The sequence below is a fragment of the Onychomys torridus genome, chromosome 14 (genome assembly GCF_903995425.1).
Source record: "Onychomys torridus chromosome 14, mOncTor1.1, whole genome shotgun sequence".
Taxonomy (NCBI): Eukaryota; Metazoa; Chordata; class Mammalia; order Rodentia; family Cricetidae; genus Onychomys; species Onychomys torridus.
In genome coordinates, this window is record NC_050456.1 from 78,541,243 (window position 1) to 78,557,395 (window position 16,153).

The following is a 16,153-nucleotide window of genomic DNA, read 5'->3' on the forward strand; positions in this document are numbered from 1 at the left end:
CTTGAAACCTCCTCCCCACCCCCCACCCCCAAAAATTGGGGGCTGGAGATGGAGAGAGATTGTTCAGTGGTTAAGAGAACTTGTTGCCTTTGTAGAGGACCTGGATTCAGTTTCTAGCATTCTCACGGTGACTCATGACCATTGGTACCTCCAGGGGATCTAATGGGGATCTAATGCCCTCTTCACACCCCTACAGACACTAAGTATGCACATAGTGCCTGTATATGAATGCAGGCAAAGTATTCATAAGCATAAAGTAAATCTAAAAATAAGAGAAAATTAGTAATTGGACAAAAGCTTTTTCAAAAAAATACAAAATATTTTCTAATCAATTTTCCAAAGCTGGCATTATCCTAATTGCAAGACCAGACAAGACATAATGACAAACTTCCATGACAGATCTGTAAATCAGAGAAAAATCCCCGATACATTTGGCAAATCAAATCTATATAGCAACAGATAAAGAGGTTGCTCCATAATAGCTAAGAGTATTTTATCTTGGGAATTAAAGGTTGGTTTAACATTGGAAAATCCATTGTGGCCAACTGTAGTAATAAGCAAAGAAAAATGCCACAGTGGTGCAGAAATGGGAAATAGAAAGCACGGAAGGCAGAAGACATAAAATGATGCCCCAGATGAAAGTGAAGACAGAAGGGAAGGAAAGGAGGGAGGGAGGTGGCTGCTACAGGAATATCTTGGGAAGGTGATGGTTAAAAGATGTTCAGAGCATAAGAAAGATGCCAGACTGCAGATGGGAGGATCAGGAGTTCAAGGTTATTCTCAGCTGCATAGTCGAGTTGGAGGTCAGTGTGGGCTACACAAGACACTGCTCGACAATACAAAAGTCCAGTATCTAACAGAGATAAATGACTGTCACATCAAGCATAATGGTTTGCAGGTTTTGAACACATATGCTTGTATACACATGGAGCAGTTGAAATGTGAGTGGAGTTAACAGCTTAATGGTTTTTGTCATCCAAAGGAGTGGTAAGATTTTGCAAATGTTGGGCCTTGATAAGTCACCCTTGGTGCTATAATTTCTAAATAATAAAGAAAAGAAAGAGACTATTTAGCTTGATGACTAAGAAGCAGGGGCAGGAGTGGTAACTAATCCAACAGAAGGCAATGGGAAAAATCTTGTGAAAGAATAATAGATTGAGGGGTTGAGGATTTAGCTCAGTGGTAGAGTGCTTGCCTAGCAAGCGCAAGGCCCTGGGTTCGATCCTCAGCTCCACATTAAAAAAAAAGAAAAAAAAAGAATAGATTGAAACCCAAATATGAATAATCACTTCTAGCATAAATGGATCAAGTGTTCCAGTTAAAGATAAAAATATTAGGGCTGGTGAGATGGCTTAGCCATTAAGAACAGTGGCTGCTCTTCCAAAGGTACTGAGTTTAATTCCCAGCAACCATATGGTGGCTCTCCACCATTTATAATAGGATCTGATGCCCTCTTCTGGTGTGCAGGTGTACATGCAGATAAAGCACTCAAACATAAAACACAAATCTTAAAAAATACAAAAATATTAAATAGGAATTCTAAGAAACTTAAGTCAGTGCTGCTCACTAGGTACCCTTCTAGGGCATAAGAATTAAGAAATGTTGAACACAGATACCAACCAGATGCACAATCGTATAAAATCAGATAAAATGCACACTGGCAGACATATTACTGTGGGTGAGGGTGTCACACATATCAACAGTTTATTAATGTATTCATTTTCTGTCATGTAGAGGTCCTGAACAGTCTGTCCTAGTGGGCAGGTTGCCTTCCACATGGTAATTTGGGGATTCAAGGTTTGTTGTGGTGTTTTGGTTTTTTTTTTTTTTTTTTTGAGCTGAGGATCGAACCCAGGGCTTTGTGCTTGCTAGGCAAACGCTCTACCACTGAGCTAAATCCCCAACCCTTTTTTTTTTTAATTTAAAATTTGTCATATGTGTGTGTGTGTGTGTGTGTATGAGAGAGAGAGACAGACAGACAGACACAGACAGACAGACAGAAGCATGTAGTGGTCAGAGGACAGCTTTGGATTTGGTTCTCTCCTTCCACCCGGATGTAGGCTCCAGGGATCACAGCTCAGGTCATCAGATTTGCATGGCAAGTGCCTTTACTGTGAGCCCTTTCGCCAGCCCACTTTGGTTTTGTAGTTTTGTTTTTTTTATTTTTTTGTTTTTTTCCTACCTCTCCATTTTATCATCTTTTAGAACCTTGGCATGCACTGCAGGATTGTCTCACTTGGGGCAGAGAGCAGAGAGAATCTACATGTGGTTAGGCCAGGCCTGAAAGCAGTATACATTTTGCTTATGCTTACATTTTCTTTTATTTTTTTCTTTTAAACAGGAAAGTATTTTCTCTGTAGAAAATAGTAAAAATGATAACATTTCCCAATAAAGCCCCTTTAAGTTAAATGACATCTGAATTATACATATAAATATTGACTAGATTTTGGGATACAGAAGAAACCTATCTTCATCTGTTCAGAGAGCTGTGTTTTACTTAAGTTGTGTAAGTGAAATTCCTATTCATCTTCCCCTTCACTGTTTGATTTACAGCAGGCATTTTTCTATAGGCTAATCCATAAAGATTTTAGCCTCCCCTCCTGAAAGTATGGCCAGCATTTTCTTTCATCAGCTTGTTCCAGTACAAATTCTTACCTTAATAGTAAAATGTTTCACTAAAGCTTGCCCAGTGGTTGGGCAAAACCAAAACTTATAAGCCACAGTCATCCTAGGGTCCCCCCTGCTAGGTAGCCTTCCTGGATCTGTGGGTTGCAGTCATTGTCCTTTGCTTTATATCTAGTATCCACTTATAAGTGAGTACATACCATGTTTGTCCTTCTGGGTCTGGGTTACCTCACTCAGGATGGTATTTTCTAGTTCCATCCATTTTCCTGCAAATTTCATGATGTCATTGTTTTTCTCTGCTGAGTAGTACTCCATTGTGTATATGTACCACATTTTCTTAATCCATTTTTCAGTTGACGGGCATCTAGGTTGTTTCCAGGTTCTAGCTATTATGAATAATGCTGCTATGAACATAGTTGAGCATGTATCTTTGTGGTATGATTGAGCATTCCTTGGATATATGCCCAAGAGTGGTATGGCTGGTTCTTGTGGAAGATCGATTCCCAATTTTCTGAGAAACTGCCATACTGATTTCCACAGTGGTTGTACAAGTTTGCACTCCCACCAACAGTGGAGGAGTGTTCCTTTTGCTCTGCATCCTCTCCAACATATCCTGTCTTTATTGTTTTTTATCAGTCATTCTGAGAGGTGTAAGATGTTATCTCAGAGTCATTTTGATTTGCATTTCCCTGATGACTAAGGATGTTGAGCAATTCCTTAAATGTCTTTTAGCCATTTGAGATTCTTTTGTTGAGAATTCTCTGTTTAACTCTGTAGCCCATTTTTAATTGGATTGTTCAATATTTTGATATCTAGTTTTTTTACTTCTTTACATATTTATAGATCAGCCCTCTGTCAGATGTGGTTGGTCAAGATATTTTCCCATTCTGTAAGCTGTCATTTTGTCTTATTGACTGCATCCTTTGCCCTACAAAAGCTCAGTTTCAAGAGGTCCCATTTATTAATTGTTGCTCTCAGTGCTACCGGTGTTATATTTAGGAAGTGATCTCAGTGCCAATGCATTCAAGAGTACTTCCTACTTTCTCTTCTATCAAGTTCAGTGTAACTGGATTTATGTTGAGGTCTTTGATCCACTTGGACTTGAGTTTTGTGCATGGTGACAGATATGGATCTATTTGCAATCTTTTATGTTGATATCCAGTTATGCCAGCACCATTTGTTGAAGATACTTTCTTTTTTTCCATTGTATAGTTTTGGCTTCTTTGTCAAAAATCAAGTGTTCATATGTGTGTGGATTAATGTCAGTGTCTTCAATTTGATCCCATTGGTCCGTATGTCGGTGTTTATGCTAGTACCAAGCTGTTTTTATTATTATAGCTCTATAGTAGAGCTTGAGGTCAGGGATGGTTATGCCTCCAGATGTTACTTTCTTGTGCAGGATTCTTTTGGCTATCCTGGGTTTTTTGTTTTTCCATATGAAGTTGAATATTGTTCTTTCCAAGTCTGTGAAGAATTGTGTTGGGATTTTGATGGGGAATCCATTGAATCTGTAGATTGCTTTTAGTAGGATTGCCATTTTTATTATGCTAATCCTGCCTATCCATGAGCATAGGAGATCTTTCCATTTTCTGATATCTTCTTCAATTTCTTTCTTCAGAGACTTAAAGTTCTTATCATACAGGTCCTTCACTTGTTTAGTTAGTGTTACCCCAAGGTATTTTATATTATTTGTGGCTATTGTAAAGGGTGATGTTTCTCTGATTTCTTTCTCAGCCCTTTTATCATTTGTGTATAGGAGGACTACTGACTTTTTTGAGTTGATCTTGTATCCTGCCACTTTACTGAAGGAATTTATCAGCTGTAGGAGTTCCCTGGTAGAATTTTTGGAGTCACTTATGTATACTATCATATCGTCTGCAAAGTAGTGAAAGTTTGACTTCTTCATTTCCAATTTTTATCCCTTTGATCTCCTTTAGTTGTCTTATTGCTCTAGCAAGGACTTCAAGTACTATATTGAAGAGATATGGTGAAAGTGGACATCCTTGTCTTGTCCCTGAGTTTAGAGGAAATGCTTCAAGCTTCTCTCCATTTAATTTGATGTTGGCTACTGGCTTGCTGTATATTGCCTTTATTATGGTCTCTAAGACCTTTATCATGAAGGGGTGTTGGATTTTGTCAAAGGCTTTTTCAACATCTAATGAGATGATCATGTGTTTCGTTTTGTTTTGTTTCAGTTTGTTTATATGGTGTATTACATTGATAGATTTCATATGTTGAACCATCCTTGCATCCCTGGGATGAAGCCTACTTGGTCATGGTGGATAATTTTTTTGATGTGTTCTTGGATTTGGTTTGCCAATATTTTGTTGAGTATTTTTGCATCAATGTTCATGAGGGAGATTGGTCTGTAATTCTCTTTCTTTGTTGTATCTTTGTGTGGTTTGGGTGTCTGGGTAACTGTAGCTTCGTAAACAGAGTTTGGTAATGTTCCTTCTGTTGCTATTGTGTGGAACAATTTGAAGAGTATTGGAATTAGCTCTTCTTTGAAAATCTGGTAGAATTCTGCATTGAAACCATCTGGTCCTGGGTTTTGTTGTTGTTGTTGGGAGACTTTTAATGACTGTTTCTATTTCCATAGGGGTTATTGGTCTATTTAAATAGTTTATCTGGTCTTGACTCAACTTTGGTATGTGATATCTATCCAGAAAATTGTCCTATTTCTTTCAGATTTTCCAATTTTGTGGAGTACAGGGCTTTTTGTTTGTTTGTTTGGGTTTTTTGTTTGTTTTGGTTTTTTGAGACAGGATTTCTCTGTAGCTTTGGAGCCTTTCCTGGACTAGCTCTGTAGATCAGGCTGGCCTCGAACTCACAGAGATCCACCTGCCTCTGCCTCCCGAATGCTGGGATCACAGGTGTGCACCACCACCGCCCGGTGAAGTACAGGTTTTTGAAGTATGACCTGATGATTTTTTGGATTTCCTTGTTGTCTGTTGTTATGTCTCCCTTTTCATTTCTGATTTTGTGAATTTGGATGCTCTCTCTCTGACTTTTGGTTAATTTGGATAGGGGTTTGTCTATCTTGTTTTTTTGTTTTGTTTTGTTTTTTTCAAAGAACCAACTCTTTGTTTCATTGATTCTTTGTATTGTTCTCTTTGTTTCTATTTCATTGATTTCAGCCCTCAATTTGATTATTTCTTGGTGTCTATTCCTCCTGGGTGAGTTTGCTTCTTTTTGTTCTAGAGCTTTCATGTGTGCTGTCAAGTCATTGGTGTGAGATTTCTCCATCTTCTTTATGTGGGCATTTAGAACTATGAATTTTCCTCTTAGCACTGCTTTCATAGTGTCCCATAAGTCTAGGTATATTGTACTTTCATTTTCATTGAATTCTAGGAAATCTTTAATTTCTTTATTTCTTTCTTGACCCATTGTTTCTTCAGGTGGGCATTGTTCAGTGTCCATGAGATTGTAGGTTTCTATAGTTTTTGTTGTTGTTGAAATCTAACTTTAAGGCTTGGTTGTCCAATAAGATACAGGAGGTTATTCCAATGTTTTTGTATTTGTTGAGATTTGCTTTGTGACTGAGCATGTGGTCAATTTTAGAGAAGGTTCCATGGAGTGCTAAGAAGGTATATTCTTTTGTGTTAGGGTAGAATGTTCTGTAGATATCTATTAAGTCCATTTGAGTCATAACATCTATTAGGTCCTTTATTTCTCTGTTAAGTTTCAATCTGGTAGATCTGTCTTTTGGTAAGAGTCATGTGTTGAAATCTCCCACTACTAGTTTGTGGGGTTTGATGTTCGATTTAAGCTTAGTAATGTTTCTTTTACAAATTTGGGTGCCTTTTTATTTGGGGCATAAATGTTCAGAATTGAGACTTTATCTTGGTGGATTTTCCCTGTGATAAATATGTAATGTCCTTCCCGATCTCTTTCGATTGATTTCAGTTTGAAGTCTATTTTATTAGATATTAGGATAGCTACACCAGCTTGCTTCTTAAGTCCATTTTATTGGAAAGTCTTCCCTGCCTTTTACTCTGATGTAGAGTCCCTATTTAAAGTTTAGGTGTGTTTCTTTATATGCAGCAGAAGGATGGATCCTGTTTTTGTATCCATTCTGTCAGCCTGTGTCTTTTTATAGGTGAGTTGAGACCATTAATATTGATAGGTATTAATGACCAGTGATTGGTAATTCCTGTTGTTTTTTGGTAGTCGTGTTGTGTTTCCCTTCTTTGGCATTTGTTGGTGTGGGATTATCTATTGCCTGAGTTTTTGTAGATGTGTTTAATTTCCTTAGGTTGGATTTTTCCTTCTAGTGCTTTCTGTAGGGCTGGATTTGTGGATAGGTATTGTTTAAATCTGGTTTAATCATGGAATATTTTGTTTACTCCATCTATGGTAATTGAGAGTTTTGCTAGATATACTAGTCTGGGTTGGCATTTCGTGTCTCTTAGTGTCTACATAACATTTGTCCAGGACCTTCTAGCTTTCATAGTCTCTATTGAGAAGTCTGCTGTTATTCTTAGGTTTGATGTTTTCATGGTATCCCAAATTTCCTGGATGTTTTGTCTTACGACTTTTTTGTCTTTAGTGTTTTCTTTGACTGATGAATCTATTTTCTATTGTGTCTTCAATGTCAGAGATTCTCTGTTTCATCTCTTACGTTCTGTTGGTTATACTTGCACCTGTAGTTCCTGGTTTTTTAGTCAGATTTTCTATTTCCAGCATTCCTTCTGTTTGTGTCTTCTTTATTGTCTTGATTTCAATTTTCAAATCTTTAACGGTTTCCTTCATCTGTTTAATTTCTTTTTCTTGGCTTTATTTGATTTCTTCCAATATTCTGTTTTTTTTTTTTTTTCTTCCATTTCTTTAAGGGAATTTTTTATTTCCTCTTTAAGGGCCTCTATCATCTTCTTAAAGTCATTTTTAGGATTGATTTCTTCTTCTGTGTTGGTAGGTTCATGTCTTGCAGGTGTAGAATCACTAGGTTGTGATGGTGTCATATAGGTCTTTATGTTGTTGCCTGTGTTTGTGCACTGGCATCTACTCATCTCTTCCTCCGCTCAGTGCAGGCGGTGTCTGTGTCTAAGGATGCCTCTCTTGTTCCAATTGATAGTCTTGGTCCTCTGGGAGTCCGTGGTTGAATCGATGCTTTTCGGCTGTTTCTCCGGGAGCAGTTTAGTCCAATGGGTATTGGTGGGTTCTGTCTCAGGGAGCAGCTGTTCCCAATCAGGGAGGTTGGGTTTATGGCTCCGGTGGTTGTTGGTGTCACATGGGATGGTTTTCTTGGTGAGGGGACAGGGAAAGAGGCCCCTGTCCGGTCACTGGGGCTCCAATGGCTGTTCCCAGTTGGTGCAGTGGCGGTGTTTTTTTTTTGTTTTTTTTTTTTTTGGCAAGTGAGCAGGGAAAGGTAGGTGCCTGGTCCCTTGGGCTGTGATGGCTGGGGCCTAGGGTCTAGAGACCTGGTCTGCCCATCTGGAGATGGGGCCTTACCTGTTACCAGTTGGTGTAGTGTGGGCTTATGACTCTGGTGATCTGGTTTTGGTGGCTGGACGGCTCCTTCTCTTTTGCCTTCTCAGTCGCTCACCCATTCCTCAGCTGATCTTGTTTCCTCAGACTGAGGGCTGCAGGCTTCTGAAACCTCTCCTTAATTGATCTCAGCTGAACAGGTTGATCAGTAGGGCAATCTCACCAACACCTCCACGTTGCAGGATTGGTAGGTCGGCCTCAGGCAGAATGCTCTGGTCCTTCTGGTTGAGTCCCACAGTGCTGGCTTTCCCCGAGTGCTGGGATTAAAGGTGCTTACATTTTCTTAGCAGTTGACTTATCGAACAGGCTGGTCACTGGCATGTATCTGTGTGCCCATCAGGCTAAGGAAATTATTTGGGGGCATATAAAACTTTCCCCAGTTTGTAATTGTAAAAGTTTCAGTTCCGGGGAAAACTAATTTTAAACTTAGATAAACCTAACAGCATAACTTCAGAATGGACAAGTAGACATTGACAGCAGTTCTAAGAGAAATGAGCATACTCGTAATCATGATGAAGATTTTGCACATAGCTATAATTGATGAAACAAACAAACAAAAAGTAAATGTAACTAGCATCTAACTCTGTGGTTTGATGTTACATATATATCTAAAAAAATAACATCACAGTTATCTTTCAAGTAGGCAAAGATGTTTATAAACATTGGCCAATCTGACCAGGCGGAGATGGCTCACACCTTAAATTCCAGCACTCAGGAGGCAGAGGTAAGTGGATTTCTGAGCGAGGCCACCCTGGTCAACAGAGCAGTCAGGGCTACACAGAGAAACCCTGTCTTGGAAAAAAAAACCAAAAAACCAAATAAATAAATAAATAAACAAACAAACAACTGGCCAGTTTTGCATAGTAGTTCAAATCAGTGTCAGTGCATTTCAGAACACTGTTGTAATACAATTGTAAATCTATGATCTCTGTGGAATTAAGTTATAAATCAGGAATAAAAAGGTAATTACAAAATCCTAAGAGTTTAAAAATCAACTTTGGTTGGGTATGATGGCACATGTTTTGTAATGCTAGCACTCAGCAGAGGGAGGGGGATTGCTGCAAGTTTGAGGCCAGCCTGCTCTGAATAGTAAATTCCAGGCATGCCAGGGCCACATAGTGAGACTCATTTCAAAAACAAATAATTCTTTCATATAACTCCTGATTAAAGAACATTAGTGGAAGCTAGAAAATATTTTAGGTAGAATGTAGACAAAATTTTAAAGTCTTATTTAATGAGAAACACAGAGCCAAAAACACAGAGCCAGAGAGATCAGAGAACTAGTGAAGAGCAATGACTACCTTATCTTACCACCTCGCCACCATTGCTTCCCCAGAGAGTTTCTTCCCATCTAACCTATGTTTTTGTTGCCTTCCTGTTCTGCCTTCTCATTGGCTCTAAGCCCAGCCACATGACTTCCTCGTCACTGCTGGTCTGTACAGACCTCCAGGTCTCTATGATTGGTACTGGGATTAAAGGCTGTGTCACCATGCTTAGCTGTGTCCTTGACCACACAGAGACTCTGCCTGCCATGTGCTACCACCACCTGACTCCTCTTTATAACCATGTGACCTCTGATCTCCAGGCAAACTTTATTAACATACAAATAAAATCACATTTCAGCACAATTAAAATATCGCCACAGTAGAATAATAGAAACTCTGTATCATCAGCTGGAAACATTGGGTAGGCTGCCTGTGGGTACCCTACTAGGTTAAGCTCTTGTATGGTCCTCTCTTCTCAAGTCAAAACTTTACTCATAGTTGGCAGATGACATTGTCAGCTGCAGACATCTTTATATTTATGTTCAAGTTCTGTGGGAAACAGAATCTCTTTAAGTAAAAACATTGTAAACTTTTGACGTGGGCTATGTTCAGAGAGTAGACCATCTCTGGTAAGACAGGCCCAAGTTAATGCTTCTCTAGGCCCAGAGCTTAGAAGCTGGTGGGCTCAGAATGGGAAGTTAAACTTGGTGAGAAATTGGGTGCAAGACCCTGAGCAGATGCTTAGTTGCAGAATTAAATTTCTATGCAGTGATCATCAGATGTAAATTTTTATAAAATTTATTCAGAATAATCTATACTTTGTATTAAGAGTTTGTAAGATACTATTACACAGCTATTTAGTCAGCAGGATGACTATATCCAAGGAGTTCTGTTAGGAAAGTGAACAGGAGGTCCTATCAGACCCTTCTAGGGATGCAAACCATTAGAGCTGCTGTGAGAAATAGTGGGCCTTCTGTAGAGAATGTTGAGTGACGACCGCCTGGTATAGCAGTCCCTCTTCTAGATGTCTATGTGCACCTGTGTGCCTGTATGTTTGAGGTAGATGTAGCAGAAAGATCTCTTGAGGTTCATGATTGTTCTTAATCAGGAATATTGGACCAATGTCTGGATAGCCAAGTTGTGTGTATACTCCAGTATTCCATGATAATGGAAACAGACCATAGCTATAGCAACAGCAGTGTTGAACAACAAAAGCAGGATGAGATTATGGACAGCACAGCCAGGCATGGTGGCGCACACCTTTGATCTCAGTTCTTTGAGGCAGAGGCAGGCAGATCTCTTTGAGATTGAAGCCTAGTGTATTTATATGAAATTCAGAAGCAAGCAAAAATAAGAAAAAGAAAACTCCAGTATGTTCTAGGGTTGTTTACCTGGGTTTTAATTGTAGTAGGAAAAGCAAAGAAATACAACCATAAAGTTAAGGTAGTGGTTTCTTTTTTATTTTTATTTATTTTAGTTTTTCAAAACAGTCTCTCCATTTAACCCTGGCTGTCCTGGAACTCGCTCTGTAGGTCAGGCTGGCCTCAAACTCAGAGAGATCTACCTGCCTCTGTGTTCCGAGTGCTGGGATTAAAGGTATGTGCACCACCACCTGGCCAAGATAGTGGTTTCTTAGTAGTTACAGAATCATTGAGATCAGAACAAGGCATTTTGTGTTTCTGGAGTTCTGGCAGCAATCCCTTACCTTGCTAGGTTGGTACTAGTCTTAGTGTGTAATAACCATGATAACACTGTGTGATTGTTCCCTGAACTTTGCTGTCTGTATGTAATAGTTAAGCATAAAAGAGACTTAAAGGAAAAAAGAATAAGACTTTATAATGCATGGTTTGATTTTTAAAGTGTAGAAAAGCCATAGTACATGTGCATATAGAATGATTAAAAATATTTATCTTGAACTTTGTCATTTTATAAAATTGTATGCTCTGAAATTCTTTTATTTAGAGCTTTTGTCATTTTCCAGATGAAAGCTGACCAGGCCTTCCCCTTGATTCCCAGGTACAAGATCCCCATTACTTGAAGGATAAGGCTGGCACTGTTCGACATCTTTGTGGAAGCTTCTCCCTCACTCCAGAGCCTCCCTGAACCTCCTTACAGCATATGACACAGGTATGCTGTTAGGAATTTTTAATATGGGCAGGCTTCTTTCTTAAGCTATTATCTTTTTGCTTTGCATAAAAATAATCTAGGTCCAAAACATGCTGAAGTTACTGGCTTTTAGCCATAGCAGTTTCTTCTTAGGTAATTGTTGAGGATCTCCAGATGTGCCCCTGGGTTTTGGTTTGTGTTTGACTGTATCTTTCAGCTTTTTTTTTTCTTTCCTTTTTAACATTTATTGTATGTGCATGTGTATTTGTGTGTGTGTATGTGTGTATGTTTTGTGGTTTGTGCATCCTAGTGCAGGATGTCTGTGAAGTCCAGAAGGAGGGTGTAAAAATACTCTGGAGCTGGAAATACAGGCACTTGTGAGCTGCCTGATAGGGTCCTGGGATCCAAATCCAGGGCCTTTTAAAAAGCAGTACATCTCCTAACTGCTGAACCATCTCTTTAGACCTCTTCAAATCTTTTAAAACCAGCATTAAACTGACCACAGTGGACAGGGCCTTTGGGGCTAAAGAAGGATTTAATAACTTTGAAAAACAAGAGTAGTGGCCTTGCTGTCTTGCCGGGTCTACTCTGGAAGCTCTTACCCTTGCATCCCACCCACAAGCATGCCTCCTTGACAGCCTTCTGGCCAGTGCCAGATGGGATTGTGCCTTTGCCTTTTTAACCATCTTTCAGTAGAGACTTGAAAGGGGAAAAATAGTACTGTTTTATTCTCTAATTTGTGATTGAAAAAAGAAATAAAAAAGGAAAGGACGTGACTGCTCCTAGGTATGGTGGTGATGGAGTGACATTTTATACTTGGAATTAAGAACCTGTACTATGTTACAGTATTAAGATAAATACCGGTTGGGGATTTAGCTCAGTGGTAGAGCACTTGCCTAGCAAGCATAAGGCCCTGGGTTCGGTCCTCAGCTCCAAAAAAAAAAAAAAAAGATAAATACCAAAAGGGTTTGAAATATTGCAAAGTGAGAGTTAATACATGGCTACTTTTGATCAGTTGAAAAGTAGCCAGAAAACTCACTTAAGTTTCATTTCTAATCGCAGTATCATCACAGTGCCACCCCACCCCCATAGTTAACAGTTTTTCTAGTTTGTGAAGTGTGGCTAGTAGCCAGTGAGTCTTATTCATTATAATCTTTTCCACCCAGTTCCCTGGATTTTTTTTTTTTTTTTTTTGTGCTGTAAATTCCAAGCTGGTTGTCCTGTGACCAGAGCTTTCCCTGCTTTGGCCAATAGCACTAACATGTGACAGGTGGGTGTATGCAGAGGCTGGCTCCCTGGCTTCATCAGCCCTCCTTGTAGGCACTCAGTGCTAGTGTGTCTGCTCAGTGCCCAGTCACTGGAACCTGAAGAATGCTTCTGTTCTAGCTTCATCATGTATTCTTCCTTGAATAACTGAAATGTTTCTACACTATTGTGTCAGTAGTTTCCCCACTGGGTGTTTGCTTGCCCTAAGGGACAGTTCAGATAGGATATGGGATAAATACATGCCTGAGTCTTTATTTCTATATGTTCTCAGCCATGCTTGGCATGTAACCAGTTGTTACTTGTGAATTGAATCATATTTTCAGGTATTCTTAGAGATGGTCATATACCATTTCTGGCCAGCAGAGCCTCCTGGTTGCTAGCCACAGTGTTTGACCTGCACCAAAGCCTGCCCTCCTTGCTTTCTGGTCTCTGTAGGTGTTATCTACTTAACCTTGAGCCTTCTTTGCTGCCACCTACAACTGCCTGCTTTTCTCAGCAGCCTGGTTTCCTTTGTGGGAAGTGGAATCTTGAGGCCCTAGGACTCTTGCCGATATGGGCACTCACAATGTGGGAGCTTGCCAGCATGAATGCTCCTGCTGTGGAGCTGCTAATCATCTCTGGTCCTGGAGACCGTGATATGTTCAGTCTTCACATGCAATTTAGGAGTATTTGAGTTTTACTTCTTTGATTTTTATATTTACCTTTTTTCCCCTCTTATGCTGAAAATCTTGGTTCCTAACATACTTAGCATATTCATTCAGTTGTTTTAACCTATAAAAGTATGTGCTTGTTTTAAATAACAGTACCAGCAACATATCACCAACATTATACTACCAACACAGCTTTATATTTCCTGTAGTTCTTTGTGTCATTGGACTGCCAAACAGCTGTCTTTTTAAGTCACTTGAGTCATGTGGTTATTTGAATGAAAATGGCCTCCATGGGCTCATATATTTGAATGCTTGGTCCCCATTGATGAAGCTGTTTGGGAAGGACTAGGAGGTGTGGCCTCATTGGAGGAGGTGTGTCACTGAGGATAGGCTTTGAGGTTTTAAAAGACTCATGTCACTCCCCTGCCACCTCCCGTGTCTCTGCCTCTTGCTTATGGATTTAAATGTAAGCTCTCAGCTCCTGCTCCAGTGCCATGCCTGCCTGCCCACTGCCGTGCTTCCTGTCATGGGCTCACCCTCTGGAACTGTGAGCCCACATAAACTCTTTCTTCTGTTGGTTGCCTTGATTGTGGTGTTTGTCACAGCAACAGAAAACCTGACTAAGATAAGCCATTCCCTTGCAGTACCATCAACTGGTTACATGGTTAAATGTACTTACTTCACTATTTTTTAAGGGAAGAGGTTCTTTTTCATTTTATTTGTATTGTGACTTTACAAAACGTTTTTATGGTTCTAAGTCACAATTAAATACTTCTCAAAAAATCCTAGCTTCTATTCCCAATCCTTCTTCACAATGACAAAAAATAGGTTGCTAAAGTTTCTCATGTGTTTTCAGAGATGGAGAGGAAGAGGTGTCTTCTTCCTTAGGGCCCCATGCCCTTACTTGGTAACTCAGTGTCAAGTGTTCAGTGAAGGAGAGGGGAGGATTTGGATTAGAACTGGAGCAGAGTTTTAATCCAGCTGAAAAGGGGGAGTGTGACAGGGACTGGAAGGAGAGATAAAAGCTGATGACTTGAATACCACATTTTATTCTAAAGTTTTACATAGTGTAAGCCCCTCCTTAATGTAGCTGTATGTTTTGATTCCATTTTCCTGTAAGGTAATACTCTAGGAAAGGGAACTACTCCCCCACCCTACCCCTTTCTGGTGGACAGGCAGAACCTCCCTGAAAAGGGGCTACCTGCTGCTGGCACCTGCAGAGTGGCCTGAGCTCTTATGCTGCTTCCTTTCTGTCCAGATGGCAGGACTGCAGAGATGGTTCAGCAACTAAGAGCACTTACTGCTCTTGGAGAAGTCCTGGTTTTAGTTCCCAATACCGACATTCAGTTGACAATCATCTGTATCTCTAGTTCCAGGGAGTCCAGTGTCATCTTGCCTCCCTGAGTACCATGCATGTGGAACACCTAGGTGAGATAAAACACTCATACATAAAAAATAAAAATAAGTAAATCTTTTTAAACTTTTTTAAAATTATATTTGTGTTTTAATTTTACACATCAGCCATGGGTTCCCCTTTCCTCCCCCCTCCTGCCCCCGCCCGCACCTTCCCCCCATCCCCTCCCCTCTGTTCCCATCTCCTCCAGGGCCAAGACTCCCCTGGGGATTCATTTAAACCTGATGGATTCAGTACAGGCAGGTCCAGTCCCCTCTTTCCAGGCTGAGCAAAGTAAATCTTAATTAATAAATATCCTAAATTGTATGAACCAAGTGGTAATGTAGAGCTACAAGTGGCTGCTATTTTCTCATTGTTGTAAGCTAATATCTATAATTTAGGTTTTTGCTCCTGTTAGTTTGGGTGGGTTGGTCTGTCTCATTCTCTCTTTGAACTAGGATTTTTAATAAGATAATTAATCTTGTTAGGTTGACTGAATTTAGAATCACCATGGAAACACACCTCTAGATGTGTTTATGAACATGTTTTCAGAAAGATTTACTAGAAGACTACCATGTATACAGATTGTGTTACTTCATGGGCTGAGGCAGTAGACTAAATTAAAAGGAGACAATGAGCTGAGCACCAGCATCCATCTCTGTTGCCTGACTGCAGCTGCCTCAGGCTCTTGCTGCCACACCTCCCCACCATGTAGAGCTGCACCTTCAGACTGTGAGCTAAAATGAACTCTCCCTCCCTCCCTCCCTTCCTAAAGTTGCCTTGGACAGATCAGTAACAGAACAGGCACAGATAGTAAAACATGGTGTGGATTCTCTGCTTGTTTGCATGTGCTTCACTCCTGTGCTGTGCAGGAGAGGCCGTGGGCCTTCTGCCATTGTGTAGCATCTGGCATCAGGAATCATGAAGGGGCTGCTGTGCTAAAGTAGGTTTCCATGAGGTATCTTTATTGTCAGAGCACACCTGCCTGCTCACCACCCCTCCCTTTCCCTTCATCATTGGCCTCACTGGATGGCACCAGTTCCCTGCTGGACTTGATGTTAAGCTTGTTCTCTGCATGAGTGCTGTTTCATCCTTTCTTGCTGGCAGGATCCATTTTTCTTTGTTTATTTGATGCTTCCCTTTTTCGGTTTTCCCCGGGCTTTCCAGTTTTTTGGAACACTTTTGTCAGCAGATGTACTTTTGTTTCTAGTTTCTAAGCTCCAAAATTAAAATATGGCAAAATCACACTAGAGACCTTAATGCTGAAGTTACAAGTGTGAAGTCACCATCCATTCTGCTGCATCACACATGTAAACGAAGCATCCACAGCAGCTGACTGGAAACCATAAAGCTATGTCCTC

At 40.1% G+C, this 16,153-nt stretch overlaps 1 protein-coding gene across 5 annotated transcripts in view; it reads left to right on the forward strand.

Annotated features, from left to right (window-relative positions):
* Positions 1-16,153, forward strand: part of Traf3 (TNF receptor associated factor 3) — a 114,265-nt gene that overhangs the window by 55,657 nt on the left and 42,455 nt on the right. For 4 of the 5 annotated variants that reach the window (XM_036205702.1, XM_036205707.1, XM_036205703.1 and 1 more), the window contains one exon: positions 11,394-11,504. The exons of the other annotated variant lie outside the window; for it this stretch is intronic. The gene's annotated coding sequence lies outside the window, so the exon portion shown is untranslated. The remainder of the gene's footprint in view (positions 1-11,393; positions 11,505-16,153) is intronic. 5 annotated transcript variants of the gene reach the window in all.